We start from the raw sequence: 14,747 nt of genomic DNA on the forward strand, positions 1-14,747 counted from the left end.
TGCAAGCTTTGCTAATTCAAATTCTCCACAGGGAGTACAAGATCCTTGTGCTTCAGAGTAAGGCCACTGGGACACTTAAGTGACAGAAGAAAAATTAAGTGTTTTACTCCTTCAGAGTTGCAAACAGGCTCAGCTTCCCAGGCTGCTTGAGCCTCTCTGTGCAGACCAGTTAATGATGGGGTAAGAGGAGTTTCCACAAAGAAAAAAGGAACTTAAGTGCTCTGCTACTCCTCTAAGGAGACAGGACACTAAATCTCAGCTGTTCACTACAGAGCAGAAACACTAATGTGGCTTAATTAATTTGCTGTAACATCCTACCTTTACCACCCCACAACAGGCAGCTTGTGCAGCTTTGACTTTTTGATAAGACTGAGTTGGCATAAAAGATTAATACAGCCCTTTAAACCCACCCTGTTAAAATGGAGTCTGGAGCCTATCACTCTTTAAACCCTCAAATAACAGAACCAGCTGAGATCTAGTATTTTTTTTTTTCCCCAGGCAGATGCTGATGTTTTTTCTACATCAGATTCTGACTTCTCTATGAGCTTGTGAAACCCTGGTCTTGGAAACATTTGCCTTTTAGTTTCCAGTGACTGAACAGCTCAGCCAGCTCTGAATCCAGTTTGTCTTGTGTATTATCCACTCACTGAAAACTCCACTGTGAAGTCTGGGGAACTGTGTGCTCACTGCAGATCTCCTGCCATGCTGCTCTGACCAGGAGAAAGGTGATGTGTTCAAGGATTCTCCTCAGGCAGTCAGCAGAGATGTCTGATAGACCTTTCCATGGACTCTACTGCCCTCCAAGGTACTGTCCCCCTCACTCTGGAAGGAAAGGTGGTAAATCAAACAAGAAATGAGGCCACAGTTCACAGGATGTGCAGTGTTACCATTCTGAATTCAAATATTTATTTCATCCAAGTATTTCAGTGTTCAAATATTTAACTAAACACTCAGAATTTCAACAAAAACATGACATACAGACCTAGATTGCAGCTATTTCTACAAACAAGCCTCTATTCCCCTCAAGTAACCAAATCAGCTTGATTATATTCCTGAAGGCCAAATTCCAACATCATACAGGAAGCCAACCATGCTGCAGATAACATCAGCTGTCTGCTGAGACACCTGGCCAGGCATTCCTGCTTTTTTGGCTCAGTATTCCCAGCCACAGATCTCTCTCAGGAAATAAAATCCAGTTGAGCTGACAAACATATAGAGAAGGGAGTGAAGAAATTAAGATTCTTGTTCATATTCCCACAAATTTCTCTCACATCTGCTCACAGACACTGCTGTGCTGGTGTGTGTACTCCAGTCACTCCAGACAGTGAAGAGCTGGAAGAAGACCTGGAAGCTGAGGCTATACTTGAATAGGATGCTCTGAACATGTTCTAATGACTAATACAAATTGATAGCATCAAAAATAAGGAACATTTCCATTTCAATTCACTTTAGAAATGTGAGCTGATTAATTCTCATCCATATCAGGACATAGGTCCATGTTGTCAGACACCTTACAAGGCAGAAAACAGTTGGAGGAGTTTGTCCAGTGGCACAGAAAGCAGCAAGGTCAGTTCAAGCAGGACAGGGCCATAAGAAGAACACAGTTGCCATGGCTGGGAGAGCAGAGCTCATGGAGATGCCCCAGAGTGAAAGCAAAGCTGGAGACACACAAACAGCTCATGAAGGCAGAAATGGGTAAACTCAGTGTAAGCATGGAATCTCTGCAGAAATCCAGGGGCAGAGACCAGCAGGGAATTCCTCACCAAACCAATGCAGCCACAGGTGCAGCCATGAGTGCAAAGCAGAATCCAGCTCTCCAGTGGGAGCTGCAGATGCCAGGAAGCAGCTGTTGGCAGCTGATGCTGAACACTGCTCATCCTGGCTGATGGAAGAGGCATCCCCCTCACAAAAGGTCAGGACACTCTGCACTCCCCCAGGCTACTACAGTCATCCCAATGCAATTACCAACTGGAATAAACTGAGTTTTCCAGAGAGGGAGGATATCTTGGTCCTTGAAGCCTTACTCAGCATCATATGACTGACCTCTGTCTTCCAGCTGAACTCCCATGCTCATGTTCACCAGCTGGAAGATAACCTGGCTGAGGCCAATGCCCAGCTGGCTGGGGTGGAGGAGAGCCAAGCTGAAAATAAAGCCATTAGGCTCCAAGGTAAATTCCTTGACAGCTTTGTGCAATGTTACCTCCCTTGGATCCTTCTCTTCCCCTACATTTCATCCAGCTCTGGCAGCCCTGCCCTGTCTCCTCTCACAGTTCTGCCCAATCCTTCTCTCACTCCAGTCACATTGAATTAGCTCTTCTCCTGCTTCTTTATGCAGTTGTTACACAGCCAAAACCAGCCAGCTGAGTTGGGAGCTCCAGGAAGCTCAGAGCAGACTTAAGCACACTGTCCACTAATGATTTCTCTCACCTTGCACGCAGATGACTTGAGGAGGCAGCTGGATGAGGAGTCCAAGGTGCTGGGGAACACCAGCTGCCTGCAGAGGCTGCTGCTGTCATGGAGCACTGCCTGCTCCTTTGAATGTTGTCCACTTCAAAGTAACAAATCTCTTGTGTAGCCCTCACAAAGGAGAACTTTCTCATCCAAGTTAATGCCTGGGTTTGTCACTGGCTGGTCGTGGAGGGGATGTGGGGGACATGAGCCTTGTATGGATATGGAAATAAGATGTGGAGTCTCCCATGTGCTGGCAGCAGAGCACAACACAGAGAGCCTCCTGATCATCAGTCCATTGTCCATTCAGTGGATTGTGCAGCAGTTTATTTACAGAGATCACAAAAGTCTGGCTCAAAATGTATCAACATTTAATCTCCCTGTCTGACACCTGTGTGTTGGAAATTTCTGTTTATCTCCAAAGAGTAATTCTAGTGCTGCACCTGTATGTCACCAGTCTGGCAAGAACTCTGTGTTCAGAACAATCACCAAATGGGTTTACTGTCATAATTCTTTGAAACAGTGTTTGAGAGCAAGCAGTGATGGTGACAAGCCAAGTTCTGTTTTCAGTTGTATGAGCTCAATTCAATTCACTGCAATACAGTAAAAAAAATGAGAAAAAAGAAGAAAAAAGAAAAAAAGGAGAAAAAGAAAACCTTGTCTCCTGAACAGTAAGATATTTTGAAGGCTGAGATATTTCTAGATGGTCCAGAACTGAGTGGTTCAAGTGGAACTTGTGCTACCTTGAGTCCTGCAAGGCTGCTGTGGGAGCCCAGACAACACCAAGCAGGGTTTGGACCTGGTGAAAGAGCAGCTGGAGGAAGAGGAGAAAAGCAAAGGTGAACTGCAGTTCAGCTCTCTAAACTCAACACTGAAGTCACAGTCTGGAGGACCAAGTAGAGGATTGATGCCATTGGTAGAAGCAAAAGCTGGAGGAAGCCAAGAGAGCACTCAGCTTTCAGGGAGCCTGGGGCTTAGGGCAGTCTCATTATTTAGTTTGGCTGCTGAGTCACAGTTTATGGATGTGATCTGCTAGGATGCAATTTGGTAAGAGAGACAGAAAGCAAAGGGCTTCAGCCAAGAGAAGGAAAATAATACTTGCAATAACAGAGACTATTGAGACCTAACATTGGTACACTGACAACAGAAAACAAACCTTTCTGATTAAGGCTTGAATTTGGATAGCCTTTTTAATTTCAACAGGATTTTACTCTTCCATTAGCCCTACAAAAAGCCTCTACAATTTCCTAAGGATAAAGCAAACACCAAAGTTTTTACAATCTGTTTTGAGACTGCTGCCAAGTTAGTATTTTTTCCCTGGTGAAAACAGTGAAAACAGTTAGTATTTTTTCCCTGGTGTTCAGTAGGTGAGGGCTACTGATTCCACCACTCTTCAACTCTATGAACTACTCACCAGGTTATTTCTGCCATCTTTTGTCCAGGACAGAGTTGTCTGTAAGGCTCTGGAAGCAGAGAAGACAGTGGGATCTGTCCAAGCCTGGGCTACCAACATGGAGAAAACTGAGCAGAGGCTTCAGAATGAAGTGGAGGAACTCACTGTTGCTTTGAGAAGGCCAGAAATCCAGCTACCCAGGAGTGTACTCAACCTGACCACCAAGATGTAAGGCCTGCTACCAGAGGCTCTGGGAGTCCTTCTGTTAACTCAGGCTGGCTTTGATCCAGTCCCTTATTTCTTAAGGTCTCTCTATTAAATGTCAAGCAATCTGTATGGCCATGAGAAGCAAGACTAAGACTTCTCACATCAAGAAGAAACCCAGATGAGAGCCACAGTTAATTCCTGGGAGCACACAGCATGCTTCTCATCAGCTCATTAGCTGACTTCCAGAAACAAGAGTACAGCTAAAGCAAGAACTCTCCTTTACTGCAAGACAAGGTATTCATCTTCCTTTAAAGGATAATGATATCCTGCTTTGAACTTTTCAGTGTTGCTGTACTGGTGGGTTGGCCACTGGTTATTAACTACCAAACTCAAAGCAGACCTAAACAACACAGTTTAAACACCAGCTCCTTCATTAAATTAGTATTTCTACTCTTGCTCATGTTAGTGTAAGAGCATGAATAGTAGTGCAACTGTGGGATATTTGAATAAAAATGTTACTTAAAATAGGCACAAAGGCTGCTCTGAATCCACTGAAGTCCTTGGGTACCTGCCAATGCCTGCAGTTGGCTTTAGAACAGATCCCAAGAGCCGAAAATCCCACATACAGCACTGCATTACTGTGCTGAAAAAATCTGTTTCCCCATCCCTTTCTTTAATGAAGCAGTTCTTTATTCTATGGCTCCTGTGGTGTGCTTGTCACCATGGTATCTGAACACACGTGTAGATCATAAGGATATGTAGAATATTTGTGATTAAAAGCTCCTTGGAAAGAAAGATGTACCTTTATTCTTTCCCTTCATGACAAGGAGTTAAACAGTCTAAAATAGTCTTGAATATCATCTTGTTTGTAACTGAATCTGCTTTGAAATAGAAAAAGTCACACTGATCAACCCAGGCAATTACCAACAGCACATCTGCACAAGGAACATCTGAAGTGGAAAACATTTGCTCCACAGCAGCATCATTATAACCACAGGAGCAAGGATGACTATCACACTGATGGGAACTGGGTGATCTTGTTAAATTCCTAATGGTGAGGAAAGACAGCCTCATAAACATTTTAATTATCCATTCAGAGTGACCAAGAGAAATGCTGCCAGCCTTTAGAATGGCTGCCAATTTAACTGTGACTGGCTGGCAGGACATGCAGACAAGTGAAGTGTGAAGAAAACTTGTGTCCAGTGAATGCTTGGCTTTATTTTTCCAGGCCAATGCTGCTTGTGCTGCTCTGGACAAGAGGCACAGAGCCTTTGGTAAGATGCTAAAGGAATGGCAAATAAAGGACAAAGAGCTGCAGGTTGAAGTAAATTCACAGAAGGAATGTACACAACTGAAAATGTAGAGCTTAAGGCTGCTTATGAAGAATCCTTGGAGCACCTGGGATCTATGAAGAAAGAGAACAAGGCCCCTAAGGTTAAGTACTGGTTTGATGTACAAAAATTCAGCACATCATAAGCCTCTTGATTTCTACTGAATGATCTCTTGGGGTGTCTTCCAGCACCGATTCCATTTTCCTTATTCCTAGCAGTGCTTTCAGTCTCTGAGGACATTAATTTGGTGCCATAAAAGAGAGGCTGTGGTGCCAGTTCTGGCTACCAGCATCCTCTAATTCTAAGCAATTCACTTGGAGGGGCTGTTAACAACAGCCAGCTTTACCCTGGGAAGATGACATTTCCTTTAACCCCCATGGAGAGGATTCAGCATCTCCAGAAATCAGTCCAGAGCAAGTCAGTCAGACTCCTCTCAATCTCCTCTTCACATCCCTTCTCCCTACTACTGTCCAGTGATACCAGTTCCACCCCACTTTTCTTTTTTTTACACTTCTGTAAATTACAAAAATTGATCTCTTACAGGAGGCTGGAAGATGACACTGTAAACATTTAGAAGATGCTACAGTCTGCTGTTCTTGTGGCCAAGAGAAAACAGTGATGGACACCCTGGCACATACCCAGTGTTTCCTGGGCTCTCTCCCCAGCTCTTTGCTCCAGCCTCCATCAGCTGCCAGAGAGCCCCTCTCTGCAGCCTGGAGATGATGTGGTGTCCTGTTCCCATTTTGTGAAAGCAACCATCTGAAAGGGGGAAAGGAAACTGGGAAAAAAAATTCTCTTTATTTAGTGCACTTCATTCTTCCACCTCTGTGAACACACGCAGCTAGCAGGGCTCATTCAGAAATCCAGGATAATATTTAGCAATGAAAGAAAAGGGCAGCTGACATAAAGAGACTGAAACCATTTCATGCTATTTCCAGTCAGAGGATCTGTCTGGTGCACTTGGTAAAGTTCATAGTCCTGAAATAAACATATCACATGAAATATCTTCTCTAGAGGAAATTAAGGATCTAATCAGTCAGCTGAGGATGGGAGGGAAGAACACTCAGGAATTGCAAATGGGGAGGCTGGAGATGGAGAAGGACAAACTGCAGGTGGCACTGGAGGAAGCAGAGTCTCCCTTGGAGGTATCAATGCTGCAGATGTGAGAGATTCCTGCCAGCCTGGTGCCTGCTGCCCACCAGATGGATTTTGGATGTATAACTGGATGGATTTTGTATGTATAATCATGTAGACCATTATTACATTATAATAAGGCTGCAGTATGGAGGTTTTAAGTTAGACATTAGGAAAGTTTGATAATCATTAAGGAGAATTACTGCTTGGACCAGATTGTCTGGAGGTTACAGTCTCTGTTATTGGAAGTTAAATGCAGTCTGGTCTCATATCAAGTGGGGCTGGTTTGGCAGGAGGTGATCCAGATTTTAGACAGTACATTTTTAGGATGACCTCTTGAAATTTCTCCAGCCCTGTTTTAAAAGGAAGTATTCATGAATGGCTTGGTACAAAGTCCTGGTATCTCAGTTTTAACAGATTTGAAAATAACTATATTTTTATTACTTGGTGGGCAATAATTTGATACAAGGGCTGGATCAGACTCAAGATAACAGACTGCTGTACCATATGCTTCAGTGGAGTCCACAGAAACACTCACCAGCATGCAACTGAGTCTCTGCAGGCAAGTCTGGAGACTGAAGTGGAGGGGAGTGCTGAAGATAACTGCCTGGAAATGATGGACACTGACCTGACCAGAATGGAAATGCAGCTGGATTGTGCAAGCAGGAACAACAGTGAGCTTGTCCAGACCTAAATAAACTGCAATAGCATGGCCAGGTAAACTGGAGAGGCTGGATGCAGCTCCTGGATGGAAAATAACACCAGTTCTATTTTTATACTTAAGCAACAAAGCAGTAGATTATGTACTCTCATTTAGACAGAAATCTTGAACACACTGAGAATTTATATTCAAAAGCCCTGGTTCTCCCACTCACACCAGCAGTAGTTTCAATCTGCAGTAGTTTCAACAAATCTTATACAAGACAAGAATTACTATCAGCTTTTGTCAAACTGAAAACCCAAGAACTATTTATATGTAATTAAACACAAAAAGTTCTGTGTTTAAGAGAAGTTGTGATTGCTGTTTGAATAGGATAGCCAAGAAATGGACTGGAAACTAAGAGAGATGTAAAACTAGAGAGTTTCCTTCAGCTCTTCATTGCTAAAATAAAACTAAGTAAGCAAATTAGTAAAAAGCTGTCTCTTTGTTGGAATAAAGTGATACAACTGCTGCCAAAAATCCAATTCTAGTAACTTAAAGACTAACAACAAAGATTCTATCTCCCTATACACATCTATATACACACACACTCAAATAATGGATAAATATCAGTGTTCTATAAGGCAAGTCTGATAACTCTATGGAACATGAAGAGCTCAGTTTTAAAACTGAGTAATAAAAAAAACAAACTATAATATTTAAAAAATATTACACTCATAGCAGGATTTTCACAAAAGCACCATCTTGGCCCAGTTTTACTCCTAGTAAGGCTTATAAAGAGACTTTTAACAAATTTGGTGGAAGAGTTAAGACACTGCTGAGGGAAATGCCACCCTTAAATGGACAGCATAAAATTCTGCCTCCACTGAAACCAGAGTTTTACAGTTGTTTCCATGGTGCTGAGATTTATTCCATGGACTGTAGCCCCCAGTGAAATCCATTGTAGTGAAATTTGAAACCTCCTTGCATTACAGACTGCAGAATGAAATAACATACCTGCCACTTCAGTTTGTGCACGGATTTATGAAGCCACTTTAACATTCACCATTAGAATCTGCAGTGCTTTTCCATCAAGACCACCCATGATAACATTTCCAAGGAGAAGAGTGTAACTTCTGGAAAGGACTGATAATCCAAGAAGCACTTCTCAGCTGCAATTATGGGACATTGGTTATAAAAAGTGAGTCATAAATGTGGCTTTTATTCAAATAGGATAAAAAATACAACCAATACATTCCCCTCCAATTGACCGATAATAAAATGATACATTTTAAGCAGGTGAGCTGCTATCTCCACACTAAATTGGGGGTTTAAAACGAATTTGTTATACAGAACCCACAGCACTGAACTTGTGCAGCATTCTGGAACACTGTGGCACATTTACATGATGTTGTTTTGCTGAAGAGCAGCCTTTGTTACTAGAATGCAATTTTTCTATTAAAGCCTTTGGAGCTCTCCTTCCATAGAGTGTTTTTATTATTATTATTATTATTTTTACAGCAGCAGCAACAACAGTCCTCCAATGATTCATATCAGTAAACAGTAAGCGCTAAATGAGCTGTGGGACTCATATTTTCCATGAGATAAAAAGACACATCCATATCATAAACTGTGGAGCAGAGGGTATGTTTGTTGAGAAAGCAATCAAATACAGATTCAGTCAGTCTAAAGCCAGCTGCTGCTACTGCAGCAGAGCTTTGAAATAAATAATATTGGTATATAAACTCAATTCCAACAGAAATCCAGAAAAATGCATGCGGACTTCAGGCCTTGGTAAACAACAGGGTCTGTTTCTGCCTCAGAGGTGTATCATTGTATCATTCACAAATCATCTCTGGCAGCTGAATGGAAGAGACAAGCAGATAAGAATGATGTTTTGGGTCTCCAAGACGTCTTTCTGCCCTCTAAAATCAGTTTGCTTGCTATTAAATAAAAGCTGGGGCCTGACCTTCAACACATTACTAATGAGCACAAGGAAATCATCAGTGAGTACTGAGGAGGTGATGAGGGAGCAAAGAAAGCTGTGGCTGATGTAAGTCACCTCCCCACCTTTTTGCCCTTTATGGTGGTAGCTGGAAACTTTCAGGTATGTATTCCATTATTTCTCTCCGGTGCTGATTTGAAAGCAGTGTTAATAATAGATGACAGCACTTGCACTGCTTTTTATGATCCTGAAAGGCATGTTAGCTCACTGATTGCAGCCTGGCAGAATTAATCCACAAAAGAAGAAATTCACTTTCACTCTGCCTGCCTGGTAATCTGCATCACAGATGGCACCCTGAGGAATTCCTCCATTTCCTCTTGATTTGTCCTTTCTTTCACTTATTACACAACTCCACTCCTCACACCTATCAGCCCTCCAACAAAGAGTAGGCTGGGTTCCCTCTCCAGCGAGTCAGTGGCATTTGGAATTGGCAGAGGGGAGCAGAGCTGCCAGCACTGAGCAGATTGCTCCTTTGGCACTGTGCTGACAACTGGCACTTCCCAAATATCACAGCTAGCTGGGGATTTAATGCACAGCGTTTCCTCCCAGACTGACACTGAGCCTTCTGCCACCTTTGTGCTTTCTGCTACTGCGTGCTCAGACAATGTCTTCACCCTCCACCTACGGCACACGCTCAGCCACCTTCTTTCCACTGGAGGGTGGAAATAAAAGCCTGACGTGTCATTAGAATCAAAGCTATTGATTTAATAACAGGTGGGGATAGCAACTTTCACTAGTTCAGTGGTTCAAAACAAGCACCCCACCACCTGGTTTATGGTCTGATCTAGAGTTGTCCCAAACGTCAGGGATTACTTCCAATGATTTCAGTGAACTCTGGATCCAGCCTTCAGAAAGGCAGGCTGTGATACACAATAAAATTAAAGATATGGCACAATTTCTCAGAAAGCAACACACAGATTTCAAATCTACATATCCTAGCTTTCCATGATCTGTATAAATAGCTGCGCTCTCAATCTGTTTCATACCTTCCTCACAGGCTTCCTGTGTGGCAAAAGATCTGTGTCAGGAGCAGGATCATTATGTGCACCTGGAAAAGATTAAGAACAACTATTAAATTGCAATAAAAGACCTGTAAGTCAAGATGGAATAGGTAGAACAGCTAGCCCTGAGAGGAGGGGAAAAAAAACACCATTATGAAACTCCAGGGTAAGAAAAACATGTACAAATATATTAGAAGATTATTCCAACAGAGCAGCTATGAAACTCTTTCCTGCACCTGAGCTTCCACATTCAGCACAAATACCTGAAAAGGAACATTTTCATTTAACAACCAAGATGTCCCAAAGGGAATGCACTAATTCAAGGAAATCCAGGCTAGGCAGAAAAGCTGCATGTGGGATACTCTGAACCCACTGGAGCGCAAGGGAATTTCAGCACTTTGCACCCCGTGCAGAACTCATCCATCAGGATCTTTATGGTGCCTGAATGCAGCAGTAACAAGCCACTGGTCTCAGCAGCTGACCTGCACCCACAAAGGAGAATTTGGAAGGTGTGCTGTCATCAGCAGCATGACTTTTATTTTTCAACTGCAACAAAACTCTAGAGCACAATTAACTTCAAATTCCCGGGGTAGATACCATTGTCCTATTTCTGACCCTCAAAATGGCATATCAATTGTCCTTCTGCTCCTGCACACCAGGCACTGTGTCTCAAGCTTGGCTTCCTGGGGAGGTTATCCAAGGCCTCAATCCTCTTCCTCTGTGCCAGAGGCTCAGGGAAGCTGGAGCTCGCGTGTTTGAATCCACCTGCCATGAATTTATTAGAGCAGAAAAGGGTGTGGGATGGAGATGAGGAAAACATAGGTGTGTTCTCAACACCAGCTGACTCATGCAGTTCCCTGCAAAAGGGAACACAGATATTCCACAAGTCTCTTTAGGCACAGAGGTACTCCTGGAACAGCTAATGGATAGTACAGATGTTTTCACTAATGGTAAAACAGAAAGGGAAAAGAAGCAGTATCCTTCTACTCCCAAAAGGATGCACAGTAAGGGCTAAATCTTTTCTTAAAAGAATAGAAGACAGAAAAGGTGTGAAAGAATCTTCAGACAAAGGAATTATCCGTATGTCAGACTAAAAACCTTGCAAATAATATATCCCTGGTCTATGTGGAATAATGGAACACATCCAACACTACGTGAAGGATCTGTGCTAACAGAGATTTAAGATTTTTCAAGCCAAGGATGGGAGATATGATCCAGGTCATCTCTTGCAAATAATTCCTCTCCTCAATAGCCTTTATTCATAGTCTTATTAAGGTTTATTATATGAGAAAAACCTGAATTTGTTCACAGTGGGGAAGTAGAATGTATTCTACTCAAACTCAAGATGTAAGATTGCAATAGGAGGGTAGAGAGCACAGAAAGAGCAAATTCAAACAAGCTGAGAGGCAAAAACAGCTCCTGTGGCAATGCACACCTAGAATGCACTCAATGCATGACTTTTCATCACCAGTTACCTGTTTGTCTATCTAACAGCCTGCTTCCAGATCTCTTTTTGACTAGCTGCTACCCTGTAGCTGAATGAGGATGTCCCATCTTAAATTTTTTTTCATATATACCTTAAGGCACATTGCATCTAAACCACTTTCACTAAGATCAGCTCAGCCTTGCTTGTGAGGCTTTAATCTCAAAAACATCAGCATCCTTCTTGGATTAGCACAGTGCAATTGTATCAGCACTGCAGTGGGGACTGTAGTTCTGCTGTTTCCACAGTGGTGGAAAATTCTTCGGGAAGCTTCATCGGAGACAGGGTCTTAGCTTTTAATGCTTAAAACCTCTGCAGAGCTCCTCATTTAGATGCGCTCCCTCCATCTGGTGAAATTCATTTTGTAAACATAAAACCATACTTAAAATGTAATTTTGTTGCTGTTACGTAACTCTACTCAGCCTAGTTGTGTGTCTCTAATCCCTGCAGCTGAGGCAGTTTTATTGTTAAGCCAATAAGGGCTGCACTGATTACACATCTCGCAGCCACAGGGCCACAGGACCACTGACAGAGGTCATAGACTCTCACATCCTTCCTGAACACAAGACCTTGTATTACACTTTTGCCATCCTGACAAATATTTCATTTGTCCATTTCATCCATTCCCAAAAACTTCTAAGAGCAGCCCTTCATCCTGTCAAATCAGTTCCTAACACAGGGCTTCACTTCTTCAAAGTAGTCGCTAGCAATTTTTTACCCAGATCTGCCTTGTTGTTATCTTAGCTTATGACTTCTCGCCCTACCCTGTGGACATAAGAGAACAAATTGTTCCTTTCCTCAGAGCAGCAGCCTTTCATCTATTCAAAGACTACGCACATCTTCCCTCAGTTTTCTGTCCTCTCAACAGGCTCAGCTGAAGTCATGTGTTCAAAGACCCTGATCATTATTGCCACCTTTTTCTCCAAATCATCCAGTCTCTGGTGCACAGGACTCTAATGTTCTTCTAATGGATTCCTCTGCATATGTTACTTGAATTTTCTTACCCACATGTGTCTGTGTGGTGTTTACCTCATCTACAAAAATAGATTTTTTGTTCCTGTTCAGCTTTTAACCCTCAGCAGCCCCTCCACCCTTCCCTGCAGCACAGCCAGCTTCCCTATTCCCAGTGGTATAAATCTGAAGCTGATGGTGTTGAAGTGAACAGCAGTGCACCTGCTGCTCAACCACTTCCCATTTCTGCCACAGAGCTCCCATTTTGAATCCTGGTTCTGCCACTGTGTTTATTCTGAACTTGATCTCAGCTTCAGATGCAGTAATTGCATTATTGCATCACAGATGAGTAATGGACAGGTAATTCCCCGTACAAGCACTGATATTAAGTATTTATTCCCTCAACCAGTTTTGCAACTCCTTTAGAGCAGTATCTAGACTGGTTTCCCAGTTTATTATTAGAATATCCTGCAAGCCAGTGTCACAAACTCTACTAAAAATCAAGATATATGATATACATTGCTTTGCCCTTATCTGCAATCCTTGTTATGCTGCCAGAAGAGGAAATTAGATTGGCTCAATTCATTCCTGACAAAGCCATACTGGCCAGCATTCACCTTCTTTTTTTCCTTTGAGATGCTTATAAATTGTTTATTTTCTCTCAGACTCGAAATTAAACCCACTACTCTATTGCTCCTCAGTATATCTGGGAGTCACTTATCTCTTCCCATTCTCCCAGACAATTTTGTTCATTGTTGTTGTACTTGAGCTCACAAAATCTCACAAGTTTGAAGGAGACAAACCATGAGACCCCAAAGAGGAGGCAATTCCTTGAGGGGTTTGAGAGTAGGGGAAATTATTGCTCATTAACTTTTCTGATATTCCAGTTCTCAGTCACAGAATGGTTTTGGTTGGAAGAGACCTTAAAGATCATGCAGTTCACCTCTCTTCCATGGCAGGGACACCTTCCACTATCCCAGGTTGCTCCAAGCCCCATCCAACCTGGTCTTGGACACTTCCAGGGATCCAGGGGCATTCACAGCTTCTCTGGGAATCTGTGCCAGGGTTTCCCCACCCTCACAGAGAGGAATTTCTCCCCAGTATCCCATCTAACCTTGCCCTCTTCCAGTTTGAAGCCATTCCCCCTTTCACTGTCCCTCCAGGCCCTTGTCCCAAGTCCCTCTCCAGTTCTCTTGGAGAACTTTTAGGTCTCGGAAGGCTCTCTAGGGTCTCCCTGAATCTTCTCCAGGCTGAACATGCCCTGTCCCCTCCAATGGCATCTTTCCCTGTATCAGGCCAGCAGGACCAGGGCAGTGATCGTCCTCCTGTACTTGGCATTGGTGACACCACACGTTGAGTGTTGTGTTCAATTTTGGGTTCCTCATTTCAAAAAGGACATTGAAGTGCTGGAGTGTGTCCAGAGGAAGGCAGAAGACTCATGAAAGGTCTAGAAAACCTTATGAGCCACGGCTGAGGGAACTGGGTTTGGTTAGTCTCAAAGACACACAATGTGGACTTATTTGCTATTATATTTATGTAATTTTGTCTGCATTATACCGTGGATGCCTCACGTGCAGTATAGATTCTCTGTGATGTATTCTGTAGGATGGGTTATGACTGCTGCTGTTTGGGACCCCAAGCTCATGAATATGTTCATAACTGTGACACTGCTGTATTTTGCGAATCATCTACAAGGAACAATTAATAATCACACCTTTGTTTTTTTTCTCCTCAGAGAAACAATCGTGTGGGAGGAAATATCTTCCTTTCCCCGTTTTCTTTCCTTGTCCTCCAGGCTGACTACAGCAGTAGTGCAAGGAGGGTGTATTGAGGTGGGATCCAGCCTTTTCTACCGCATCTGCAGTGCGTGGACTGAACAAAATAGCCTTAAGTTGAGGCACTGCAGAGTCAGGTTAGATATAATTTTTTTTTTTCACTATTTCGATGGTCAGACATTGGAACAACATACCCAGGTAAGTGGGACTCACCACCCCTGGAGGCGTTTAAGAGGCGCTTGGGTGATACGGTTGAGCGTTCACAGCAGCAGGGGTGGACTGACAGTGGGATTCTATGACCTTAAAGATTATTAATCCCTTAATTCCCAGGCAGGGAGATTATTAATTCCTTAATTCCCAGGCAGGGCCGCCCCGCCCT

General features: G+C 43.0%; 1 long non-coding RNA gene across 2 annotated transcripts; it reads right to left on the reverse strand.

Moving 5' to 3' along the window:
• Nucleotides 1-643: 643 nt before the first annotated feature.
• Nucleotides 644-14,747, reverse strand: LOC117245142. 2 transcript variants are annotated; one of them, XR_004499437.1, is made up of 5 exons: nucleotides 14,563-14,707; nucleotides 10,145-10,206; nucleotides 8,171-8,325; nucleotides 7,052-7,257; nucleotides 644-822 (listed from the first exon to the last, which is right to left on the reverse strand). It is a non-coding gene; the product is annotated as an uncharacterized LOC117245142 (long non-coding RNA). The 2 variants fall into 2 exon arrangements; XR_004499436.1 differs by lacking the exon at nucleotides 644-822 and having other exon boundaries at nucleotides 898-7,257; nucleotides 14,563-14,747.

This window comes from Parus major, chromosome 14 (assembly GCF_001522545.3).
Source record: "Parus major isolate Abel chromosome 14, Parus_major1.1, whole genome shotgun sequence".
In the NCBI taxonomy this organism is placed as follows: Eukaryota; Metazoa; Chordata; class Aves; order Passeriformes; family Paridae; genus Parus; species Parus major.